Here is a 12,224-nt window from a genome sequence, read left to right on the forward strand (position 1 = left end):
AGATGAGTTCCCTCCACCGCTATTTTCTACTGCAATATTACTATCACATGCCCAAGTCTCACAGCCTTTTGCACTCCCTTATCTTTCTACAACTACAACCTTTGACCTCTCCTTTAATTCCCTTTCTACTATGTTACACTCCTTCATTTTGTACTCCTCCCCATTACTTTTAGCTCCTGATTAAGAGCCAGCAGCTACATTGCCCCTTCCTTCTCTCTGTCTCTCTCCAATCCCACCCTTATTCAACTTCTTTAAACTATTCCCCTCATCATCACCCAGATCTTTCTCTCTCCTACTATCCTAATATTCTAGCTTTTTCTCACAAATTATACCAGCTTGCCTATATGATCCTTGCAACTGTTCTACTCATTAATGCTGTAAATTATTAAGATCTTTTCGGATCTTGCAATTTCTAAACTAATAAATTATTTTTTCATATGTATTGTCATATAGTGGTGTAAAAGTAATGGAGCTTTTACATGTTGTATACTTATTACTCTGTAATGCTGTGACATTCCTGCAGCTGCAGCTTTTTTCTCTATGGACCTGTACTGAAAATGGATACCTTGCACAGACAAACATTCATGGAAAACAAGTATCAAAAGCTAATAAAATGAATAATTAATACTTTAAACAAATAAGTAATTAACTGTCCATTGCTTATTCATGTTTCTGTTTTGAGGCATGTTATATTTGGTACTGTGCCAACCTGTGCTGCACATCCCTGGATCCCAAACTACATAAATAGATAAAGAAAAATGCATGAATGGGCTAGTTGAGGTCTGCTGTATGATAAATAAAATATCTTGCAGTACTGTTGGGTTAGAGAAAGCATTTGCCGTTTGATATGAACCATTTCCTTAAGTTTACAAATACATAGCTATATATATATATATATATATATATATATATATATATATATTTTTTTTATATATGTGTGTGAGTTTCTATAATATAAATACACACACACACACACACATATATATAAATATCTGTGTGTGTGTGTCTATAATATATATATATATATATATATATATATATATATATATATATATATATATATATATATATATATATATATATATATATATATATATATGTCTATGTTAAATCAGCGAACAGTTAACAAAGTGAACACTGATTTATCGACCCTCTTTAAGCGAAAGCTTAAAATCCAGAAGACAAAAAATAAAGTGGGGGGCTGTGCCCACCACACCTACCCTACTTAAATATGCCAACTCCGAGATGGCACCACAGTGGAGGAAATGGCAAAGTCCCGAAAACGGCCCAGCGATTTTTTTCCCTAGGAAAAAAAATCACTGTTCCGAGTGTTCAGAATTTTAAGCTTTCGCTTAAAGAGGGTCGATGAATCAGCGTACACTTTGTTAAGTGTTCGCTGATTTAATATAGACCTTATATATATATATATATATATATATATATATATATATATATATATATATATATATCTATATATATATATGTATGTATATATCAAGGGTGTGGGGTGTGCAGGGGGCTTGCCTCCTTCAAAAACAAAGAAAGAAAGTGATTTTATTTTATAACACATTTGGTGTAATATACATACAAAGAAGTGTCTTTGATATTTTTCTGTTCTGCAATAGTGTTTTTGACTATTGGCAATATGACTACATATATTTTTTTATTTATTGCATCTATTACCAGGACAGTCTGACTGGGGCAAATAGATGCCCTTTTTAAGCAGAGGACTGTGTAGAAAAGCTACACAACAATTACAAGTCAGACAGATAAAATATAGGTATTTAGTACAACATACCCCTAAGAAGTGACCCATTACTACTGACAACACGCCCATAACAGTTGACCCAGTAGTCAGAGACTTTGGGACACACAAAGACAGTAATCTAGCCTTTGAACATCATGTGTCTGCTGTAGTGAGGAAATCATTCTATGTTGTGCAACTTATAAACAAAAGTATGGCAATCTCAGACTAAGGAGGCCATTGTTCCACTGAATTTGACATTCTTCAGACCTATCACTGTATACAATGCCCCCTTTAGTATGTACCTCACCAAGCATATCCAACAAATGGAATGTCCACAGAGTTTCCTCACTAAAAGAATACAGAGTGTAAGAAACATGCAGACCATCTCAAGGCCCTATTCCTGTATTCTGTCTCCCACAGACTGTTGAAGGGAGGTCTATTACTGACATACAAGATATTGCCAGACCCCATCTTTATTGACCTCCTGGATATCTGCAAAGCAAAACGTACCAGAATTACCTGTTCTAAAGGATTATAGGATGATAGGCGCTTACTAGGCTATCGACCCAGAAGCCATTGCAAACCTAGCTGCTTCATCCCTATATGATACCATAGAAACTCTAGTCAATACCCAGGACTGTATTTACTAATGACTGCTCATGTCCAGGAGGGTTGTGGGCACTATCCCTGGTAAAATGTTATGGTGCCCCATCCACTCATACAGGTTCCTTTTGAACAGTGTTATAGAGGTGCTCTGCCTCACATGAATTGGCAACCAATTCTAAAGACATGGCAGTCGCTGGGAGACAAATCTATCCCTCCAGCATGTCCTGTTCAAGTCGCAGGCCATATTTAGGTCACTGGAATGGGTTTCTAATACCATTTGATTTTCAGATGTGCAGCAGATTCATTAGGTTTGGGTCAGAGGTTGCTCTGTAAGCCAGGCATAAGTCTCCCCTAAGAAGTATATACGATACAAACTATAGTGACAGGGACTTTAGTCAGTCGGTGTAAGACACGTGCTGGAGTCCCTTGATCTTCTTTGTTAGAAAGCTCTGAGGTCTCCCCAATTGCTGCAGGTGCTTTGTATGGTACATGCCAAAAGGGCATTATACTCAGTTATGGGCCAGATTAGTGATGAGTATATAGGGATTAAAACCTCCTTTGCTCTACTGCGATGCCTTTGCTAATCAATTGTGCTAGTAGAAGGCCTTTCTTACTACAGAAGACACATGGTGGTCAAAGTTAAGGCCACAGCCTACTTCTGATCCCAGATCTCTTACCACTTCATAGGTACATAGAGTTGTTGTTTGTCTTTTGGCTTTTCCCGGTAAGGGGTTGCCACAGCAGAACTCTGGTCCGCTAATGATTGGCAGTAGATTTTTACGAAACGACGAGGTGCCAGCTCGATGCTCAACCTTCAATGAAGGCACACCCATTTACACACACATGTCTTTTGAATGCTACCCAACCGCAGGGAGGACATGCAGACTCCACACAGATGGTACTCCCAAGCCCAGCAGAGAATCAAATGGGAGAACCTCTTGCTGTGAGGTAACAACGCTACCGCCGTACCACCGCGGCATTACTTCATAGGTACGTAGAGTATTGTTGTTAATTTGATAGTGTGAAGTGACACTGTTTTTACTTAAGGAATGATGATTCATTTCTTTGCATTTAGTTTGAGACCGTGACTAAGACACCAGTTATTGGTCTGTGTAAGACCCTTCTGATGTATAATGACATCATTTGGAGATTCAATAATTGCACCCAGTTTGCAGTTGTCCGCAGACTTGGCCACCCACAGCCCCTTAGTTTTGTTCTGAACTTCTGAACTTCTGAGAAGTATATACCAAACAGTAGAGGGCCCAGCACTGACCCTTGTGGCACCCTGCTGGTGACAAGTCTGCTGGTTGATGGTTTGTGAGCCATTCGGCAACCCATCTTACAACAAAGGGGTTTACATTCAGTTTCCTAAGTTTATCGGTAATGCCTGAGCATGGGTTTGTGTCAAAGGTCTTTGCCAAGTCGAGGTATGGTGTGTGCATAGATTTACCCTCGTCAATGGTCCTGGTCACATTTTTGAAGAACTCCATCAGGTTTAATAGGGAGGATCTGCCCTTGATGAAGTTAAATTTGGTTGGATCCAGGGTTTGGAGGTTGCCTATGTCTTTATTATGAGGTCCATGATGATATGCTCTATGGTCTTACAGATGAGGCTGGTCAGACTTATGGGTCTGTAATTCCGTAGGTCTATTGCTAGGCCACCTTTGTTGAGGGGAATAACTGCTGCTGTTCTCCATTCTGCATGAACAAAGCCTGTGGATAGGCTATGATTGAACAGGGTACTTAATGGTGATGCTAGTTCATGTTTTAGTTTATTTAGAAGACAGCCTGGGATGTCATCTGGTCCCATAGAGGCTGTGTTTTATGCCTTAGACAAGGCTTTAATGACCTGCTATTCAGATATGTAGGGTGGGAGAGAAGTTGAGAGCAAGGTTTGTGATACGTTTGGAGGAGACAGGGGAGTGAAATTTTTGACAAATCTGTCTGTTAACAGGTTTGCTATCTCTACGGGGTCAGTTAGTGTGACATTAGCCAATAGTTTGGCACATGCTTGGGTCCTACCTTTTAGGCTACTTATGTAGCTGTAAAAGGCCTTATGGTTCTCCTTGGATGTGATTGCTAGGTTTTTATCAAAGTTACTCTTAGAGGATTTGACATGTTGTCTTATTTGCCTTTTGAGGCTTAGGAAGGTGCTTTTCCATTGTTGGGGCCTTGCCTTAGTTTTCTTAGACAGCAGCATTCTGCATTTGTTGTAAGGTTTGTTGATGATGGATATCCACCAGGGTGACTTGTTTTTACTTGGGGCCCTGGCTTTGATTCTTTCTGGAGCACTGAGTCTATACACTTATTCAAGTGATTGTACAGGGCTTCAGTGTAAGTTTTGGTGTAGTTACCACTTCTAGCTGGGGATGGAGCTTGGAATACATTTTTACCTGGGTCTATATAAGTTCACCGAAACAGCTGAAGTTCGAACACCATATGTTCGAACTTCTAACCACGAAGTGCAAAAACATCGAAGTCTTAGAACAGCAATTTTTTTCCCAGGGAAAAACATCACTGCTCCAAGAAACACACACACAACACAAGCACACCAAAAAACAGCAATCCACACACATACACTTAAAATCCTACATCTAACCCTACACTAAACTATACATACACTACTATCTATCCACTTACCTTAACCCAAACCCTAACTCTAAGTTCCGTCACTATCGTACACTCACCTGACTCATGCCCTAACCCTAACTCACCTATCCCACCCTAACCCTAAAGTCTGTCACTATCGCGCACCCACCTCACCCGTGCCCTAACCCTAACTCACCTAACCTGCGCCCTAACCCAAACGTCCACACAATGGCACACTTACCTGAACCCGACCCATAACTTCCCACCACAGTCCTGATAATCATGAAGCCACAGAAACGGCCCACCAAATTCTTTCCCTGGGAAAGAATTTGGTGTTCTGCAGCTTCGTGATAATCAGTGTTCGAACTTAACAGTTCGAATATCTGGTGTTCGATCATCAGCCATTTTGATGGACTGATATAGCCCCTTTTTACCTTCCCAGCAGGTTATAGTTTGACTTGTTGAAACTTTTTAGTCTGCCTTTGACCTTTTGAGTTCTGCTGTTAGTGCCAGAACGAATGCGACTGATTTGTGATCAAATTTAACTAATTAAGGTTCGAAAGTTGTGGTGGTGCATCTGTTTGTCGTGTTAATGAGGACCAGATCTAGTATGTTTGCTCCTGTTGTTGGGGTTTGAACAATTTGTTCCAGGGCATTTGAGTTAACAGAGTCAAGGAACTTTTGCACATGTGAGTTAGGGCTAGAGTAGGTTTCTCATTTGATGGTGGGATAATTGAAATCCCCAATGACCAGAGTGTCTGGCAATATTTGGATTGACTCTAGTTTTGGTCAAGTAGGCCTTGTGCCCATCATGATTCATGGAGAGGGATCTATAACTAGCTATGACTTGAATGGGGATCTTACCCACAGTAATCTAAACTTGGAGTAACTCCATGGAGTTGTCCAGTCTAACTAGTCAGGAGGTGAATTTATCTCTAATATAGACAGAAACATCGCTTCCTTTGGTTCTCACATGTTCATCTTGCGGTCTAAAGGTGTGGAAGGCATTATAGCCTTGCAAGGCTGGAGTACTCTCTGAAGCCTTCAACCAGGTTTCTATGACTGCACATACATCTACATCTTCTAGTGATAGAAGTGCTTCCAGGGTGTGCAGGTTTTGGTTTAAGCTCCTAGCGTTTAACAGCATAACCTTGTTATATTTGGGAATTTTCACATCAGCAATTTTGTTTTTAAGACCTTACCTAAAAGAAGCACTATGGGGGAGGCAAGAGCCTTTGCCAGCAGCCGAAAGCCTAGTGGTGCTAGGTGCAAACTGTCTCTGGCAAAGCAGCAAGGTTTGTCGACCATGTCATCCCAGACTGACAGAAACTGGATCCCCTTTGAATGACATTAAAAACTGACAGTTATTGAAATGGATCATTTCTTTATATTGTGGCATCATTCTAGGTGAGGGTAATATGCTGCTCAAATCTAGGGATATACCTGCCTGGGACACATACTCAGAGAGCTCAAGCATGTCTCTCTTCATATAGTCCAGTGAGGTACGTCTCAGGTCATTCACTTCAACATGAACTATGATGGAGTCATAATGATACTTGTTGCTGAGAGTCCTGAGTACATGCGTGATCTCACAAATCCTGGCACTAGACAGGCAGCTGACCTTGACTTTCTCCTTATCTAACCTGCTGAGTGGGACATCCATATGTCTGACTATGGAGTCTCCAATGACAAGAAAATAAGATTTTTGAGTGTTGCACATTAAGGGCTTGGTAGGTGAGACACTGGTGTTGCTGTGTGTCTTGGGTGCTGTGGGAACTGTGTTGGTTGTAGCTGTCTTGTGTTTTGGAGGTCTCTGGTGTTTCAGTAAGTTTTTTGAGAGAACCTCCATGCATCTAGATTTACATGTTGGATGCATACTATGTGTATGAGTAGTGGTACAATGTGCATGAGTAGTGGTGGGTGAATTGACAACCTTTTCTGCGTTACTGTTTAGACTGTGAGAGATCAGGGATTCAAGATTTTTGTTTATTTAATATTTAAAATTTATTTACCAGGAAACTCCGACTTGGAACAAAGCCAATTTTCAGTGGAGGCTCGGAGAGAAATGCTCCAGACACATGTTTTTGTGATGTGGGAGGAAGCTGGACCACCCAGAGGAAACCCACACAAATGCAGGGAGGACATGCACATTCTGCACAGAAGGCACCCTAGCCAAGAATTGAATCAGAGAGCCTCTTGTTGTCCGGCAACAATGATACCGCTGCACCACTGTGCCTTCCAAGATTCTTGGTGTAGCTAAATCTCTCACACTGTGTACTATTGTCAGTTATTAGTAGAGGGTTGTCAGTGTACACGAGGCAGTCTCTACTCTGCCTCAGGAGAACCAAGTCTTAAACTTTACCTGTGATATAAATAGGACTTGATGGAGAGACAGATATGTATCCCAGAGATTACTCCTTCTCTGGAACAGGCTCCCTATCTATATGAAGCAGAGTTCCTCCCTAACACAATTCAATTTTAACATGGACAACTGGATGGGGAACAAGAAATTCACCCCTGGTTTGGCACCTATGTCTCTAATGGACAAAGGCAGCCTGTACATGTTTCATCTCCCAAGCCCCTGCTTACACTTATCTAGGGTACTAGAACTTGTCAGAGATGTGAGATGCATGGCTATGCTTAAAAAGGCCCTTGTGGTCATTAGCCTAGTACACACCTATGAACCTATAAATATATCACAGAAACATATAAACATACAAAGAATTTAGTAAAGTATATCTAGCAGTTAAAAGTTATTTACAAGATTGATGTTTAGATATACAAAATGCTGTATGTTTTCCAAGGGTTTGTGGCAGTTAGAGCTGACAAGGAGAGTTTTGTAGAAGCTGATAAGGGAAGCAGAGGATAGAGCAGAGAAAAATGACATAAATGAGTCTTATTAAAAAAGTTTGAGTTGTAGGACATTATAGGCAGTGTGAGGACTTAGCCAGGAGTGGAACATGAGCATAGCCATATATCATGCAGATATTGTTTTAGCTGATTCTTGAATGATTTAGCATTTTTAATTTGTCTAAGAGTTTGGGGTATAGAGTTCAAAATTTTTGCAGCACAGGAGCTGTACAATGTGTCTCCAGTGGAGATCTTGGACTTGCTTACAATCAGTAACAGCTTGATGATAGACCATAGTCATCTGGTGGGGTTATACTGTTGGGGCATGTTTCTTATGCTTGGAAACTTTTCAGGGAGGTATATCATTTTGTGGGTAGTATTGTAGCTTGATTCACTAAAGTTGTTTAGCGGTGTGCAGTGGTGAGTTCGGTAGCTGTGGTTTAAGGCAAATTTGGCTATTTTATTGTAACACTGGCCTAGTGAGGAGAGTAAGGTGGAATGTAGGTTGATGAGTAAGGGGGCAGCATAAACAAAGGTAGGGAGAAGGAAAAAAGATGCCATGGTTATTCTGGATTTGTCAGTTAAGTATGGTCTGATCTGATAGAGGACACCTAGTTTTTGATGAGTTCTCTTTATTACCTGTTTTATGTGGTGGCTGAATTTCAAACCGTCAGCGATGACTCCTAACATTTGTTAGTAGTTCTATTGCAGTGTTACTGGAAGAGATGATGGTAAATTGCTGTTTGTGGGGAGACAGTTGCTTTAGGATGAATAGGATAATTTTTTTGGGGGGTTAATAATAATTGCGAGTCTGTTAGCCACAACAGAGGTAAGGATTCCTGAGTTAGATGCTGTAGTTGCAGTTTTTTTAGATTATTTGCAGAACAGATTAGTGTAGATTCATCTGCATACTGTTTGAGGGTTGCATGTTTGGGTGCAATGTGCAGTTCATTACTGAAGATGTTGAACAGCAGATGACCTAATATTGAGCCACGGGAGGACTCCAACTGTTACAAGAAAAGAAGTGGAGATGTTTTCCCATCTGACTGCCTGTATCACGTTTGAGAGGTAGAGATAGGAAACCAGGGTAATGCTAAGACTAGGATTTGAGTCATCGTTTCTGATGGAATACCTTCGATCCAAGAATACTGATGAGACTGAATTGCCACTATTCCTACTCTGGTTGACTGTACTACCGTAGTGGTAACACTTAGAATTGCAGTTGTAATGCTGTGGTGTGGGTAGAAGCCATGCTGGGTTGGGTGAGAAAATTGTTGTCTGTAATAAAATTGAGGACTTGTCTATGAATACCCTTTTCTAGCATCTTAAACAAAAGGATAAAATGGATCCAGGGCTGTAGTTAGAAATGTCATTGGATTTTCCTCCTTTGTACAAAGGTAATATATATGATCTATTCCAAAGTGCAGGAAAATATTCTTCCTTAACTAACTTATTTATTAGGATTGACATAGGGTAGGATAAGGTTTCTGCTGCTAGTTTAATATATTAAGCTGGTATGTTATGGTTAGGTTTGAGTTTAAGGAGTAGCTTCTTGATCACAGTGGGAAGGTAAAGATCTTTTGGCTACTCTGTGGTTATATGAGGAGAGTGGTGGTAGGGGTGGGTGGGGTGCTAATAAGAAGTAACTGTTTGTATAAAATGGGTGTTGAGTTGCTTAGCGATATTATGTTTCTGGTTAGTTAAACATGGGGTGGGCTGTAATGACTGACCTGGATTTAAAAGATGATTTATGGTTGGTCAGAATGCTTAAGCATTACTTTGGTTCTTTGTTTGTAGTGTAGGATGGTAGTTCTTTTTCGGTTCTGATCTTGTATTTGGTAGCATTTCTTAGCTCTTTTTATAACTGAAGAATGGATATATTACTGTACTTCATGTTTTCCATGCATTATCTCATTTTTTCATTAATTGATTAGCATCTTTAGACAGCCAGGGAGAAAGGTTGGCCTTAATTATTTTAGCTTTAATAGAAGCATGACTGTTTAGTATATTCATGAATGTAGAGTTAAACACTGTTACAGCTACATCTAGGTGTAAAGTTTGTAAGTACCTTCAAAGTCACTGATTTCAGGCTGGGGATAAATGAATAGGGCTGGGAGAAAGAGAAACTGAGAGCATTATTATATTTATGCCTTTTGGTTTGTTTGCTTAGGAGTGTTGTCCATTGTAGCATAGCTGGAGAGATGATTGCTTAGAACATCTAGGAAGGTATCAGCTTTGGTAATGTCTTTTAGGTTATTAGTACACAATCAATTATTTTTGCTTTGCTTGTTGGTTTGCTGTATCTGGTAGACGTTGAGATGAGCTGAGAGAAGCCATATAGACTGACAGTATTTTTTGGTTTCATTATCTTGTTTAGCAGAGGCTGTAAGTAACAGTAGGAGTATCAGTAAGAGAATAATCTTGGTAAGTCATTTCTTAAATGATGAAGAGTGGTGCGAAAGAAAGAGAAAATAAGGAAATAGATTCACAACATATTTTGTATGTGTTATAACTATGTTGGTAGGGAGTTAAGCGCATTTAAATGAATTAGTTAAGGCCCATCATTTGTGCAGTAAAAAATGTTGGTTTGTTGAGACTGATACAGGGCTTTATGTTTGGAAATAAGTATTTAAGTGAGTTTGAGAAAGGAGTGGAGAAGCAGAAATTTAAGGGAGTAGTAAGGTGCGTGCGTGTGTGTGTGTGTGTGTGTGTGTGTGTGTGTGTGTCTGTGTATTCCATTCATTCTGTCATACATAGTTCAACCATTTAGTGTATTCAATGTTCATTTTCATGGATATGTTTTATCATAACAGTTAAGTGGGTTTTATGTGTATGTGTGCCTGTGTCTGTGAATGTTTGTGGGTTAGAGTTAGTGTAATGGTTGGGGAAGGGGGTACATGTAGTACTTGTATGAATGTATGAGTTTTAGGGTGAAAGAAAGGGTTAGGTAAGGGCATAGATTTAGTGGTGTATGTATGTATGTATTACTGCATGTATGTGTCTGAGTCTGTCTTGTTTTTTAGTAGTGTTACGGAAAGTTTTTATTTTAATGTAAGGTTTAGGTCAAAACTTAAGGTCAGGGTCTGGGTTATGTTAGGTTAGGAATGGCATGTATTAGTAGGATGATGTAGACTCCCTGCCTTAGTAATGCATGCTACACCAACTCTGTCCCTACCCCTAACCCTTCACCTTAGCTTAAAAAAAAAAAAAAACATGACACTATCACTAATCAGACTAATTAGAAGTTAGAGTAGTGGAGGGTTTTAGTGTAAACCTCATAAAAGGAAATTGCTTTAATTTTGCAATCTTTACTATGTTAGATGTTTTGAGTGTTGGATAATGTGATTGTTTATTGTATCCTGTTGGATGTTTTTCATTCAATTTTGTGATACTGCAAGAAATCATATAAAAGCGAATTATCATTAACAGCAAATGATCCACAACATTGACACGTTGACATGCAGTTGATTGATGCCAACATGGTGACTATAGAAATTAATATGTGACCTGTAAAGCAAAAGCACCAATCTGACTTACTCCACCCAACATAATCCTATCCCTCTTCTTAGTATCATACAGACTACCGAGGAGCAACCTCTACCTCATGTGTACAGCATCAAGGGCCCTGTCCTCTGATCTACTGCACATCTCCAAATCCAGTGGTGGAATAAATACCCACTTAAGAGATCTTAATCTATTCTGCAACATAAATAGAACATATTGGAGGGATAGCTGTGTATCACAAAGAATATCCCTTCTTTGGGATTGTCTTCCTCTCTAAGTAAAGCAAAGTACTTCCCTTACTTTATTCAAATGAAATATGGATGAATTGATAGGAAACAACAAATTCACACCAGTTTAGGTCCCTTGTCCTTTATGGCTAAGGGGGACATGTAAGTGTTCTATGGCTCTGGGTATTTGGACTTAAATTACAAGGGTTAAAAACGTCATGGTATTGCAGGGCTTGGCTTCTAAATATCCTAATGGATCAATAGCCCAGGATCTATCCCACACTCTTTTACTTACACACCACACACACACACACACACACACACACACACACACACACACACACACACACACACACACACTTAGACTGATACATAGACAGACAGAGAGGGATATAACCAAGTCCATGGTTGAACAACTACCAAGAAACAGTAATAACATGTAAAATGCCATAGTCAATCACAGCAGATTTGACTGCAGCACCATTTCACTATGTGTTATTTTGATGTACTTTGAACCTACCCTAAACAGGCATAAATTAATAATTAATAGTGGATTTAACAAACGGTCCTGACTAGAAATGCCACCTGTCCAGTTTTTTTTTTTTTTTTTTTTACGGTTTATCCAGAAATTGACTGCTCAGTCTGGTTGTCAGGTTTTCTATCTAAAAATCTGGAATTCACGAGGCTAGAACAGCTCCCGC

The sequence above is a fragment of the Protopterus annectens genome, chromosome 13.part0 (genome assembly GCF_019279795.1).
Source record: "Protopterus annectens isolate FY-2018-M chromosome 13.part0, PAN1.0, whole genome shotgun sequence".
NCBI classification, from domain to species: domain Eukaryota; kingdom Metazoa; phylum Chordata; order Ceratodontiformes; family Protopteridae; genus Protopterus; species Protopterus annectens.